Below are 15,685 nucleotides of genomic sequence, written 5' to 3'. Positions count from 1 at the left end.
TCTACCCCCTTTGTAAAGTAGTCTATGGCCACGAGCAGAAACATTCTCTGTCAAGTTACCTGGGGCAATTGTCTTACTAGGTCCATGCCCCACTAGGAAAATGGTTAAGGACTGGACATTGGGTTCAAATCTGTTACTCACTGATGTGTCAAAGCCAGTATCCTTGGGATATGGCTCTATGGGTAAGTGACCTGCCCCCTGCATGGCTTCCACAAACTCCTTCGCGGATCTCATATAAAAAGTCCTCTACCTGAGAGGGGTGCACACATCGCAGCAAAGGTCCAGTGAAGGATCTCTTGTATAGATAGCCTTTTGCTGATAGGCAAAACTTGGCCGACTTCAACCTGGTTTTGTGTGCCTTTTTTCAGTCATTTGGCAGTCTACCCTCTCTAAGGAGCATAACTATGGCATCCATCCAGCTGGGACTCATTTCCATGCACATTGCTTTGTACTCTGTTATCAGAGGCTTTACACTTAGTCATGTCAAATAATCAACCATGATTATTCTTGGTTCCTCTTACTTTATTGCACTAGCCAGGTTTGCCAGGGCGTCGGCTTGACTATTATCATCTCGGCTAACTTGTTGTAGTCGACAATTTTCAAACAATGTTAGTAGCCTGAAAACCTCATTGACATAGACTATCATCCTCTCATCTTGGACTGCATATTCGCCAGTTTCTTGATTCACAATAAGTTGGGAGTCATAGAAGACTACTACCTCATCGACTTCTATGGCTGTTACTAGTTTTAGCCCTGTAATCAGTGCTTCATACTCTACTTCGTTATTTAAGGCCTTAAACCCCAAACAAATAGATTGTTCTATCATTCACCCATCTAGCGATACTAACACTACTCCTGCCTCTGCTCCCTGCCGACTTGAGCTTCCGTCGACAAAGAGCTGGAAGGAGTTTCCAATGTAGATATCGCAGGGCTTTGGCTTCTTTTCTTCCTTCTGTGCTACTGGTGTGGGGTTCTTTGGCCCCAATTGGGTTTCCTTCTGTTCTCCTGGACATCCTAAGCTGCGGCTCATTGGAATCCGCCTTAGGATGGCACCTGGAGTGAACTTGACCATGAAGTCGACCAGAACCTGGCCCTTGATTGTTGTTCTAGGCCTGAATTCCAAGTCGTATTGGCCCAGTACCATTGCCCATTTGGCTACTCTGCCTCTCAGATCTCTATGCCGCAATAGGAACTTCAGGGGATGCTTAGTTAGCACTACAATCTTGTGGGGTTGGAAGTAATGATTCAACTTTTTCAAGGCCATTATAAAGGCCAATGTTAATTTTTCCAGGGGCAAGTACCTGGTTTCTACACTTGTTAGGGTTTTACTCACATAGTATACTGCCTTTTCCTCTTCCTTCTATTCTCAGATTACTACTGCACTTACTACGTGGTCTGAAATTGCCAAGTATAAGAACATTTCTTCTCCACGTATTGAATTTAACAGAATTAGAGCTGTCGTCAAGTACCTTTTCAAGTGGCCAAGGTGACTTCGCACTCTTCTGTCCACAAAAAATCTGTGGCCTTCTTTAACAATTGAAAAAATGGCTTACATTTATTAGAACTTTGGCTGATAAATCTATTCAAGGCTGCTGCCTTGTCGGTCAAAATTTGGACCTGTTTGGTTGATGTCGGGCATTTCAAGTCAAGGATGGCTTTGATTTGATTTGGGCTTGCGTCAAGGCCCCTCCTGGTGACCAAGTATCCCAGAAACTTACTAGATCTAACTCTAAATACACATTTCGAAGCATTGAGTCACAATCGATATGTTCTTAGGATGTCAAACACTGCCTTCAAGTCAGCCAAATGGTTCCTAGGTTCTTTGGTCTTCATGACCATGTCATCAATGTAGACTTCTACTGTCCTCCCAATTAGATGCTTGAACATCTTGGTCACCAACCTCTGGTAGGTTGCTCCTGCATTCTTCAACCCAAAATGCATTACCCGGTAGCAGTACAGGCCTTTTGGAGTGATGAATGCTGTCTTCTCTTCATCATGGGAATACATCGCTATTTGGTGGTATCCCCTGCAGGCATATAAGAAGTTTATCCTTCCATGCCCTGATATGGTATCCACCAGTTGATCAATCTTAGGCAAAAGGAAGCTATCCTTGGGGGCAAGCCTTATTTAGGCTGGTGAAATCCACACAGATCCTCCACTTGCCATTTTTCTTTTTCACAACTACTGTGTTGGACAGACAGGAAGGATAGTTCACCTCTCGGATGGCCTGGGCTTCCAGCAGCTTGTCCACTTCCTCCTTGATTGCCGCCATATGTATCAATGTCAGCCTTCTTGCTTACTGGATGACAGGCTTGGCTGACCTATCCATATTGAGCCTATGACAAGTGACCTCGGGGTCAATGACAAGCATCTGATAGGGCGTCCAAGAAAACACTTCCATGTTTGCTCGCAGAAAAGTCTCTAACTCATTTTCCTCCTCCATGGCTAAGTTCAATCGAGAAGGAAGAAGTGCTCTTCATCACCTTCTTAGACCAGAATCTTTTTCAAAGCTTCCTCACTCTTGTCAATTGGTTCTTTGCCAACATCATTTAGGACTTCCATGTCCTCATCTTCGATTTCCACTGTCTTTGCTTCCCATATGTTGTAGGTGGACTTCATTGCTGCTATAGAGCAATTTTTTGCTTGCTCCTGATCCCCTCTAACCTACTCAATCCCTGTTTGGTTGGGAATTACAATAGCTAGTAAAACGTTGAGGGAACAACCCTCATTGCCTGCAACCAGAGTTTTTCCAAAATAACATCGTAATGGGAGGGGGTGTCAATTACTATAAATTCCATGCTTACCGTCTTGGTGCCAGCCTGCAACTCCAAATTCGTGGCTCCTAGAGGCCATGTTGGCGTCTCGCTGAATCCAACCATCGGGCAGTCAGATTGTTCTAGATCATCTGGGTAAAGGCCAAGCTCCTTGTAACATCTAACATACAAGATGTCATAAAAGCTACCTTGATCAACCAGTATGCGCCTCACCTGGCATTCTCCAATCTTTAGGGTTATCACCAGGGCATCGTTGTGTGGATGTTACACCATATCCAGGACTGCCTCAGTAAAAGAAACCATAGGTCCCTGGTACTCAATTGTCCTAGGCTTCTTTTGCTGGACCTGATATACGTGCTGAAGGTGCCTCTCTTTCTAGGTCACTCCTTGTACATTATTCTTATTGACCTTTGAGTAAATCACATTGATCACCCGAGGTCCATCTGCTTGCTGTGGTGGCGATGGTGGAGGTGCTGCTGGTGTTGGGGGAAGTCTTGCATGGTCTTTCTTCATCCTGGCCTTATCTAGTAGGTCTCTCAGGTGACCCTGTCTGACCAGATTCTCCAAGTGCATCTTCAGAGCTCTGTACCCCTAAGTCAAGTGCCCATCCTCATTATGGTAAGCATAGTGCTTCCCAATGCTCCTTCCCATAAACTCACCAGGGATCTTCTCTGGTGCTCTGTAATATGGTCAGTTTCTGATCCTTTCCAGAACTTTGTAGATCAGGATCCTGAACACAATGGTGACTGTCTGTGTAGCCCTCAACCTTGTCTTCTACTTATTTACACCAGAATTATCTTGTGTGATTTTGAAAGTGGGTTTGTCTCTTATTCTTTTAAAATGATCTTATGGGTCTTGATCTTCGTTGATTGAAAAAAAGATGACTTTGGAAAGTTTTGTTTTAAAAGATTTGTGTTGTATAGTTTTGGTGAGAAAACCTAGAAATTGGAGATTTTTAAAAGAGATTGAAAATCTATGAATGATATTGTTATATTTATTTTGTGTGCCAAAAGAAATGGATGTTTGGAAAATTTCTTATTTATATTTATATAAATGATGAATTTCATGGAATATGAGAATTGTTGTTCATTTTGGAAATTATTATTCAAAACGTTGAAATAGTTTTGAAATGACTAATTGTTGATGATACTTGAGAAGAGGAAATTGTGTTATTCCTTGGATGATGAATTGGAATAAAAATATTTATATTCATCTTGTGGAATTGACATATCAATTCATTTGATTACATTAAACCTTGAAAGTTGATTTGAAAACTTGCATTGAGAAAAGAATGCTGAGAAAGAAGTTTTCATGAAATGGTTTTAGGGTAAATACGTTGGTAAGTCTTGATAGATGGTGTAGATGATATTGAATAAGTTGGCCTGAGAGTCCGAGGTGAAAGATCGAAAACTCGCGCGGATAGGTGTTGAGCCTTCCGATTAATACCGGGAAAAATGGCAATTTGGTAGTACTTGTATAGTCTACTTGCAGACACCGACCTAGGGATTACCAAAGTCATATTTACCGCCCTTGAAATAAATTGTTAAGTTTTGAACAATTGAAATTGCATGACATCATTGAGCATGATGGTTTTCAAAAGATGAAAATGTGATTTATCTTCAAAAAGGGCATAGCATGGCATGTGCATTTCATCTCTTGACATTTGTATAAAATGTATATACTTTGTTAAGAATTCCTATTGGGCTTTATGCTCACCCTACGAAATTTTTGTGTAGGAAAAGATGTGGTGATCCCACCCAACTAGGGGCGTGGAAGTATGTGTGTTAATTTTGCGTAACTCTGTTTTGTAATCCAAGGGCTGTATTTGTGTGCGTTTGAATAACCGTTTTGTGTAACCGGGCCTAAGCCGTGGAAACTTGTAAACCCTTGGGGGTAACTAGTTGTTTATTTATTTGGTTTTGGATTAAACGTATAATTGCATTGAGGAATTAATTGTATCATGTAATGCAAGTGTGGAGCATTATTTATGTTTTCCTTCAAGGAGCCATGATGGTTGTGTTATCATTTGGGCATAGGAAATTGGGGCGTTACAGTTGAACACCTCATAATATCAATTGATGGAATTGGGATATACTTCTTTTCCAATCTTAACGAAAGTTGTGCTGCTCTACCTCAATTTTATTTTATTTTTTATTTTTTAATATGTGATGCTCTACCTTAATATCAATTGATGGAATTGGGATATACTTCTTTTTGTACTCTTCTGCTTTACATAAATAAAATCTTTATTTTAACTTTAATATTTGTCAAAAGTCTTGGAAGATTATTTTTTGGTTTGATAGACTTGCATTGAATAATAATGCACTATTTCTGTTCAATTTTGGTGGGTTAAATGTTTGCCAAATTTTAGAATGATGTTTATAATTCTTTGTTATATTTTAAAAGGATGGAAGACAGAGTAACAAGTGATTATAGCAACACAGAATGTAAAGAAGAGGATATTGAGAATGAAATTGTAACGCCCCAATTTCCTATGCCCAAATGATAACACAACCACCATGGCTCCTTAAAGAAAAACAGAAATAATTCTCCACACTTGCATTACATGATACAATTAATTCCTCAATGAGATTATACGTTTAATCCAAAACCAAATAAATAAACAAATAGATACCCCCAAGGGTTTACAAGTTTCTAAGGCTTAGGCCGGGTTACACAAAACAGTTATTCAAACCCACACAACTACAGCTCTTGGCTTACAAAACAGAGTCACACAAAATGAGAGCATTGTACTCCCAACACACATACTTCCATGCCCCTAGTTTGGTGGCATCACCACATCTTTTTCTGCACAAAAATCCCGTAGGGTGAGCATAAAGCCCAATAGGAAATTCTTAACAAAGTACATACATTTTATACAAGTCTCAAGAGATGAAATGCACATGCCATGCTATGCCATTTTTAAAGATAAACCACATTTTCATCTATTGAAAACTATTATGCTCAATGATGTCATGCAATTTCAATTGTTCAAAACTTAACAATTTATTTCAAGGGCGGTAAATGCGACTCTGGTAAGTAATCTCTAGGTCGGTGTCTGCAAGTAAACCATACAAGTATTACCAAATTATTATTTTTACTGGTATTAACCGAAAGGCTCGACACCTATCCTCGTGGGTTTTCGGTCTTTCACCCTGGACTCTCAGGCCAACTTATTCAATATCATCTACACCACCTATCAAGACTTACCAAAGTATTTACCCCAAAGCCATTCCATGAAAACTTGTTTCTCAACATTATTATCTCATTGTAAGTTTTCAAATCAACTTTCAAAGTTTAATGTAATCAAATGAATTGATATGCCAATTTCACAAGATGAATATGAACACTTTCATTCCAATTCATTATCCAAGGAATAACACAATTCCCTATTCTCAAGTATCCTCAACAATTAGTCATTTCAAGACTATTTCAACGTTTTGAACAAAAATTTCCAAAATGAACAACAATTCTCATATTCCATGAAATTCATCATTCATATAAATATAAATAAGAAATTTTCCAAACAGCCATTTATTTTGACACACAAAATAAACGTAACAATATCATTCATGGATTTTCAATCTCTTTTAAAAATTCCCAATTTCTAGGTTTTCTCACCAAAACTATACAACCCAAATCTTTTGAAAGAAAACTTTCCAAAATCATCTTTTTTCAATCAACGAAGATCAAGACCCATAAGATCATTTTAAAAGAACAAGAGACAAACCCACTTTCAAAATCGCTTAACTTTTTTAATCAACAATCAATTTTCAAAAGCTATCAAAGAATGATTTCGAAAATCATCTAAATCTTGCAAATATATATATATATATAAAACTCAAGTTTGAAGAAGAATAGAGGTGAAACCCCAAAATCAACGATGCTTAAACTCGATCTTCACCGCACACAATGAAGCCCTCGAGATGATAACCCACTTTGATGAAGAAGCAATGGCAAAACTCAAATGGATCTTGAGAAATCAAGGTTTTTGATCTAGTTTGTGTAGAGAATTAAAGAGAGAAAGGAGAGGAAATGTTTTTAGAGAGAGATATACAAAAGTGATCTGAAATATCAAATTCACGAACTGATATAACATGGTCCGCTCGAGCGTGGAAAGCCCCACTCGAGCGTCGAATACACTTTCCCAGTACTTTTATAGATAGATTAAACTTCTGGAACCAAACATTCTCCGCTCGAGCACATAAATGGCTGCTCGAGTGGACAAGCAACTTTGAATGCATTTTGCATTTTTGCTTCAGAGCCCCGCCATAGTCAGCGAAGTGGCAAATCATGAAAGATACGCTACAACCCGATACAAACATGAGACATTACCTGTTCCAAACACACTACTACCATCCGATAACCAAAATAAGGAGAATACAGGGAACTAAGGTACGTAACACCATTCAAAACCATACCAACCCGAGCCCGAAACACCACAAAGAGACGGGTCAAAACCGGGATCGCTATAGAAATGGAGAAAGCAAGTGCAGAAATGATTGACGATAATATTGATAATCAAATAGATGAAACAAGAAATGCAGAAGAACATTTAGAGGATCATAAGCCGGGGATGGTATTTGACTCCATAGATGAGGTTATGAAATTTTACACAAGATACGCAAAAGAAAAAGGTTTTGCTGTGTACAAAAAAACTTCTTGTAGAGGAAATGATAGGGAGATGAGATATGCGACAATTATTTGTAATCACGGTGGAAAGCAAAAGATCTGATCAAGCAACCTTGCTAAGTTGCAACCACAATTGAAGACAAATTGCAAGGCAAGGGTCACGACAAATCTATGCACTAGTGGAAAGTGGAGGTTGAACTTCATTAAGCTTGACCATAACCACGGACTAAGTCCAGGGAAAACTCGATTCTTTAAATGCAATCGGATACTTCAACCACATGTCAAACGAAGGCTTGAATTGAATGATATAACTTGCATCAAAATGAATCAAAATTTTAATTCATTTGTAGTTGAGGAAGGTGGACATGAGAAGCTAACAATTTTGGAGAAGGACGCGAGAAACCATCTTAATGGAATAAGGCGTTTACAGCTCAAGGGAGGAGATGTTGTTGCAATGCAAAATTACTTTCTAAAATGCAATCCGACAATTCTAACTTCTTTTCCATGATTGATTTGAGTGAAGAAGCCTAATTGAGGAATGTGTTTTGGGCATACGTAAGGAGTAGAGCGGCTTGGCATGAGTTTGGTGATGTAGTAACATTTGATACGACATATTTGGTTAATAAATGTGACATGCCATTTGCTCATTTTGTCAGAGTGAATCACCATGGACAATCAATATTACTAGGATGTGGGCTAATCTCAAGTGAAGACACATAGTCATTTACATGGCTATTTCAATCTTGGCTCACATGCATGTTTGAAAGCCCTCCAATGCAATAATCACATATCAAGATAAAGCTATGCAAAAGGCTATTGTGAAGGTTTTTCCTAATGCACGACATAGGTGGTGCTTGTGGCACATCATGAAAAAGGTGCTCGAAAAATTGAGAAAGTACAAAGTGTTAGAAATGGGCACCCATGTGGCATGACCCTTTTTGTATCTTTTGAACCTTATCCAAATGGGTTTTAATGGCATGACCCTTTGAATCTTTTGAACCTTATCCAAATGGGTTTTGAATTCAAATTCAAACCTATTTGGATAACCACTCAGGATATATATATCTATCATATAATTGATATGGATAGATGATATATCACATATTATCTTATATAACTGATATGGATAAATGATATAAACAGATTATATATCTGATAATATGGGATATGGGTGATTAAGAGAAAAATAATGTATGTTTGAGTTTTTCCCATATACTGACTCTCTCCCAAAAACCAACGATCAAAAGCCATTTGCACTGTGATTTGTGTGGGTGATATTCACTATTGTAATATCACTCCATTGTTGGGTTGACTAATCGGATTCAGGAAGCACGTGATTTACCCACGAGATCCTTCAATTCGGACTTTGTTTTAAAGGTATGACCATAATTTTTATTCCGCTGCGTTATACTTTATTTAACACAAAGAATATGAACCAATCAAATTTGAAATACAAAATGTTCTTTATGATTCATTGACCAAAGAAGAATTTAAAAAAAGATGGGATAGGTTCATTGAGATGTTTGAACTTCAAAGTAATGAGTGGTTACTTGGGTTGTATGAAGAGAGACATTGTCGGGTGCCAGCTTTTGTCAAAGATATATTTTGGGCAGGAATGTCAACAACTCAGTGTGGTGAAAGCATGCATGCCTTTTTTGATGGCTATATCAATTCGAAAACCACTCTGAAATAGTTTGTTGAACAGTATGAGAATGCATTGGCAAAAAAGGTGGAAAATGAAAATCATGAAGAATTCAATTCTTTTAGTTCATGCATCCCATGTATAAGTCATTATGAGATAGAGAAGCAATTTCAAAGTGCTTATACGAGAGCAAAATTCAAAGAGTTCCAGCGAGAGATATTAGGAAAGATTTATTGTGATTTGACTATATGTAAAGAAGGTGGTGGCATTTTAGAATATACAATTGATGAATATGTCGAAGTTGGAGAAAGCCATCAATGTGCAACTTTCATTGTTGTTTTTAAGGATGATACAAAAGAAGTTAATTGCAATTGTCGGGGAATATTGTGCAAGCATCAGATCACAGTCTTCATGCATAGAAAGATTAACCAAGTACCGGATAAGTACATCTTGAGGAGATGGGATAAAAATGTTAAAAGGAGCCATATGAAAGTTCGGATTAGTTATGCCATTTGTCCTAGCAAACCTGAAGCACTTCGATTTAATAAAATTTGCAAATGCCTTTTCTGAGGTTGCCGATTTAGGGGCTGAAACTGACGATAGGTGTGACAAGATGATTGAACGGATACAAGAATTGAAATGGGAGTGCACCGAAGTTGGAGATGTTTATGGTAGCAATAAGCCAAGATCTACAAGTATTCATAATGGTTTTCTCTCATGTGGTGATGGTATAATAATTCCAAAAGAGAGTAGAGCCATTCTTGATCCATTGGCTCTTCATCAAAAGGGGCGATCTCCATTGAAAAGAAAGCAATCAATCGTTGAAAAAGCTATTAAGAAAAAGAAGGAAAGAAATAAGAAGCAAAAGATCACCACTTCTAATGAGGGAAATGTAGTGAAGGTAATCAATAGCATACATTTTTTTACTTCTTTCATTGATTATTTTTTTGTTACTAATTTTTTATTTTTAATGCTTAAATAGGACTTTGAAGATATTGAAAATGTTCATGTTACAACCTCTACTACGGGTTTTGGTGTGAGTAGAACACAAGAGGGTTTTACCTTAAATATAAGACATTTATTTATTTTAAATACAATGATGTCAATAGGATTAAAGTATAATGGATGCAATATTTTTAACAATGTAGGAGACTAAAATGCAACGATCACAATATATTGGTGGAGAGAGTTTTTCCTTTAATAGGGGATCATTAATGTGGCCGAACATGTCTGCCCATCCAAATTTTACTGGGATACATCCTTATCATGGTCATCCAAATATGCTATTAGTTGGAAGATATCCATTTCAATCAAGTACATGAGGACAAGGCCGTGGCACGAACTCGATTTTCTTCATTAGTAGTGAATCCCAGGTACATAACATGCTCTCCATTTTATTTTATTTATTTTTATATTGATTATTAGGTACAATTTCTTAAAATATGCATCTTATAATTTCTATTATTTTTATTGTAGAATGATCTGCATCCATCTTGGAGAGGATGTTATGATTTAGCTCCTACTTCCATTCCTTCACTAAAAGAAGAGAAAGTTGAAGAGGGGCCAAAGATTTGAGGTCAAAACTGAATGATGAAGAAGGACCAAAGATTTGAGGTCAAAATTGAATGATGAAGAAGGACCAAAGATTTGAAGCATGCTGTGATTTTGTATGGATGTTTCTTTTTGTTGCTACATTTTTTTTGAATGGATATGTTGTATGATGAATGTACATGGTGGATATACTTTTCCAACTTTTGTTTTTAATTTGACTCTTGGAACAATCACATTTAGAATCTTGAATGAAGCTTCAGAATTTGACAAATTATAATAGTCTTAATTCATAATCTGAAATAGATTCATTAATTTGGTGAGTGTTACTACAGAAATTTCTTTAAGTTTTAAGATTGTTTAACTATAAGTGTTGAACTTTTTTCAATGTTAAAATATAAATTTTTTCAACTTTTTTGCAATGCTAAACTTTTCAATCAATCACCATCAGCCACAAATAATAAACCAAGTAGCAACACAAACAAATTAACCACAAAAAATAACACTAGAATTACACAACTTCATTACAAAATGATACATAATCATTTGATCTTGTTTTACATTCGTAAGTTCATAGACACTGCTAATAAATAAAAAAAACAATTGTGTGCACTTTCATATAATGCCAAGCAATATTGAAAAAAATATTTGGTTCATATCCTAGAGTGAAGGCTCTGAACCATCATTCTCACTTCATTCATCATCTTTAGCATCTACTAGACCAACACCTCTTTTAGAAACACCCAAATTAAAATGTCGAAAAATTGCATCTTGCATCAGCGCATGTCAAGTACAATCTATCAAGACCTGCTGCAAAATCCGACATTTAAACTAGTGCTCGTCACCCGCATTTTTCATTGTCTATTCCGAAACTTTAAGGCACCGACATTGTTTGATCTTATGCTACAGGATGAAATTTTTTCCTGTTATGAAAAAAAATAAAAAAATAAAGTTGATGTGCCATTTAATAAACAAAGTTACTATTTCTCGAAGGACTTTCAGCAAATACCTTGAAGCTGCACTTTGAAGGTGCCACTTTAAAGTGCCACTAAATAAACAAAGTTACTATTTTCCAGTTGATTTTCAACAAACAACTAGAATGCCGCAAAATAGGAAGAAAAAAAAAAGAAAAAAAAAGGGCACAAATCAAACAAGATCCACAAATATTCAACTACAAATGAGAGGTTGAATTGTAAAAATAAAAAGTCCTAAGATAAATTCTCACTAAAGGATGGAAATGCAGATGTATAGTTCAAATTAATAGTTGAGATGTTGATTTTTGTTGCTCTGTAGAATTTTTTTTTGAGAAGCTCCTGATATATTAAGGCAGAGCATCACTTATTAAAATAATAATAATAATAATAATTTTGAGGTAGAGCAGCACAACTTTCATTAAGATTGGAAAAGATAGCACAACACAATAATCCAATTCACTGTTTCAACCTTTTCTTTTCTTTTAAGGCTTTTAACAAACATTTAGGCTTGTTTGGTTTATGGATTTGTGTAAAAATTTAAAAAATAAAATAAAAAAATAGATGAAATATAAATACATTTCATTTATGTTTTACCTACCTATTCATTTTCTTTTCTAAATCTTTATTCAAATTTATGAACCAACGAGATCAATAGGGATTTGAAAATGAAAAATAAAAAGGTGGCACACATTTTCTTTTTTCAAATCTGACTCAAATCTATGAACCAAAGACAATGTTAGAGTATGAATTTCTCAATAAATAAAAAAAAATCATTGTTCAATCAAAAATTAATAAACCTGAAAAAAATATAATTCCTTGCAAAAATTAAAAGAAAAAAAGCTTTCCAAAAATTTAAAAATAAATTAAAATTTATAATTTTCACAAGTTAGACCATACAAAAAACTAGATCTCACAAATTAAAATTTTACTTCATCAATCCTCTTCTTTCCACGCACTCCACATTCTTCGGTGGCTAATTTTTCTTTTCTTTGGTGCTTTCATGGACTGAAAGAAGCTGAGGGGTTTTGGCGGCTCTTTTATTATTATTTTTCTTTTGTGTTTCTTATCTTTCTTCCACGTGAGAGGAAAATGAGAGTTGTTTAGTGGTGAATCCCACTAATCTTAGGTGGCAGTCCAATTAGATGTTTGGTCATTTATTTGGTCATCTCTTTGGGACCTATATCATTACTATTCTAAAATATATAAGTCAAATACAATCATCTCATTTAATAGATAGGGATGTTTGAAGTTGATGAGTATTGATTGGATTAACATAATCTCGATGAAATCCCCAAGAGAAATGATGAAACAATGTATGGTATGGTAAGGGTATTAATTAAGGAACGTGGTTTCAAACCTTTTGAGATTTTTTCATTATGTTATAGTTCATGAGAGTAAATAAATGGTGTCCAAGTCAAGTATACGTTCGCCTCATTGGTGAAGTTGATTATTTTTAGGAATGCCAACGGGGTGGGATGGGGCTAGGGATCACACTTCTTGTCCCTGATCCCTGAGGGTAAAATTTTTCCCGTCCCCGGCCTTGATCCCCGACGGGGAACCTATCACCGCCCCCATCCTCGCCCCCTAACAGGGATCGGGTTTCCCCGAGCCCAAAATTTCCCGACCAAAAAAAAAAAAAAACAAACAGAGAGGGAGAGAGATCAACAACATCATCAACATCACAAACAACATTATCAACAACATCAACAACATCAGAAGGAGAGATCTGAGTAGAGAGAGAGAGAGAGAGATTTGCTCGGTCGTTGAAGGTGGTGTCGATTCAGACCGTCGTGGCGTCGATTCAGATCTCATGGCATCGATTCAGACTGTCGTCCTTACATCTCTCTGCTCGTTGTTGGAGGAGGTGGTGTTTGTCGTTGTCTTCGTAGTCGGAGGTGGCGTCGTCAGAGACAGACCGTTGTCGTAGTCGGAGGTGGCGTCTCAGATGGTAAGGAAGAGAGAGAGAGAGAGAGAGAGAGTAGATGGAAGAGAGAGAGAGTAGCTATGAAATGAAACAAAAAGATGAAATGAGAGAGATGGAAATAAAACAGATAATAAAAAAAATATTATATATATATCAGTTTAGGGGACATACGGGGCGGGGCGAGGCTGGGGCCGGGGTCGGGGCTTAGGCACTTATCACCGTCCCCGACCCGAAATTGATCGGGGATTAATCTTTGAATACCATCCCCGTCCTGTCGGGGGTATTTTTCAGGAAAAACCCGTTCAAATCGGGATCGGGGGATCGGGTCCCGTAATAACCCGACCCTCATATGTGATTCTGATATATTCTCAGTCCCTTACTCTGTGCTTTCAAATGCTTACTATGAAATTTTATGAGGAATTAAGATTAATTAAGTGAATCCTATGACTATGGATACATATCTATTTAATAAGAAAAGTATCTGTCACGATTAGAATGTTGAATCAGAAATTGAGGGCCTTAGAGACTTGATAATCCGAAATTGATTTTATATTTGAAATCAGCATGATTTTTAAGTAATAATAAGCATTTTTGTAAGAATTTGATTTGGAATGATTAAATTGATTGAATTTTGTCCTCGTTCACTTATATATATATATATATATATTAGATGCCCTAGGCTTTTGACTTAGGACCTTGGACTCAAAATACTTCTGAGAGGGTTAGGGAAGGAGAATTAGAGAGGAAGGAATTGAAAAGAAAATTGAGAGGGCTATAGACATTTTGAAGATCAAGGTATGTGTATTTCATCTTGGTAAACTCCTCTCTTGAATATGGTTGGGAATTTCTTGGGTGTTCATGTAACTTAGGGTTTGTGTTGTGTGTGTATATGCTACTTGTAGAAGTCATAGTGTTTACCTTATTTAGTTGTTGTGTTAATTTGAGCCATATAAAGGGGATTGCATCTATTTTTGATTTTATGTTTATAGTCAAATATGTGTGAAATGAATGTGTATATATTTGGATTTTGAAGGAAAGGACTTGAGATGGTGAGTGGAAATAGTGAAGATCTAATCTACACCTAAAGTGTTGTATGTTGTATCTTCAATCTACATGATTTTTAAACTATATTTTGATAATTAATGAGTCCATTATCAGCCTTGTTCATACTCACCAAAAATTGAACCATGCTTGAATTTCGGACTGCAAGATTGAACAAATCACTGCATGTGCGGAGGACATGGCCGCACGTGCAGGAACCCCAGCCACACGTGCGGGAGTCATGGCCGCACGTGCGGGAAATGAAGGATTTTGGCACTTTGGGTACTGTCTAAAAAGCACGTGCGGGGCTCACAAATGCACGTGCGCCCCATGCTGAGAAAAACGGTTTGCTCCATTTTGCGTGCTTGACCCTCGGATATTTTTAGAATTTGTATTTTATGCCTACTGATGTTTGTAAAATTCATTTGAAGTGAAATGACTCAGGAAATAATTCAACAAAGAGAAATGAACTAAATTGCAAGTTATGAATGTGTGCAGGACACACTTTGGGAGGAACTAGCACGTCATCACAATACTGTGAGTAGTAGTACTACCATAGTACACTTTACTTATAGCTAATAATTGCCATTAGCATTCCGTTATCGCATGTTAATTTTGTAACTATGTGAATGATTCAAGGAATGTAAACAAATGATGGAAAGAATGTGGATACTTTCATATGACTCTGAAATTCTGTAGGACTCTGAGACTAGCCTACTCTGATGATATCTGGGCCTACGGCCAATCTGTATTTTCTGATATGAAACAAAGTGCTGTACGGAACTAAGTGCCATAATATGAGCCACCTCTAGAATCCGTGCGAGACACCTCCTGAGTTCACACATGCATGAAAAGGGCTTAATGTCGTTCTATTCAAGGGCTTAATGCCATTTTGTTTAAGGGCTTAATGCCAATCTGTTTAAGGGCTTAATGCCACTTCGTTCAAAGACTTAATGCCATTATGTTTAAAAGCTGGGCCTACGGCGAGAACGTACCGAATCAGATTAACCACATGATCTCGGTATTTATACACGCATTGATATGTATTATGTTTTAAGTTGAGCATCGAATTATTTAAGTACTATTATTCATTGAGCCTGGCTCACTCTCTATTATGTCTGCTTCTGTAGGTAACCAACCGGGAGGTCAG

Source organism: Camellia sinensis, chromosome 1 (assembly GCF_055761805.1).
Source record: "Camellia sinensis isolate YWXY chromosome 1, ASM5576180v1, whole genome shotgun sequence".
NCBI lineage: Eukaryota > Viridiplantae > Streptophyta > Magnoliopsida > Ericales > Theaceae > Camellia > Camellia sinensis.
The sequence above is the reverse complement of the archived record's forward strand: the minus strand, read 5'-3'. Positions refer to the sequence as shown.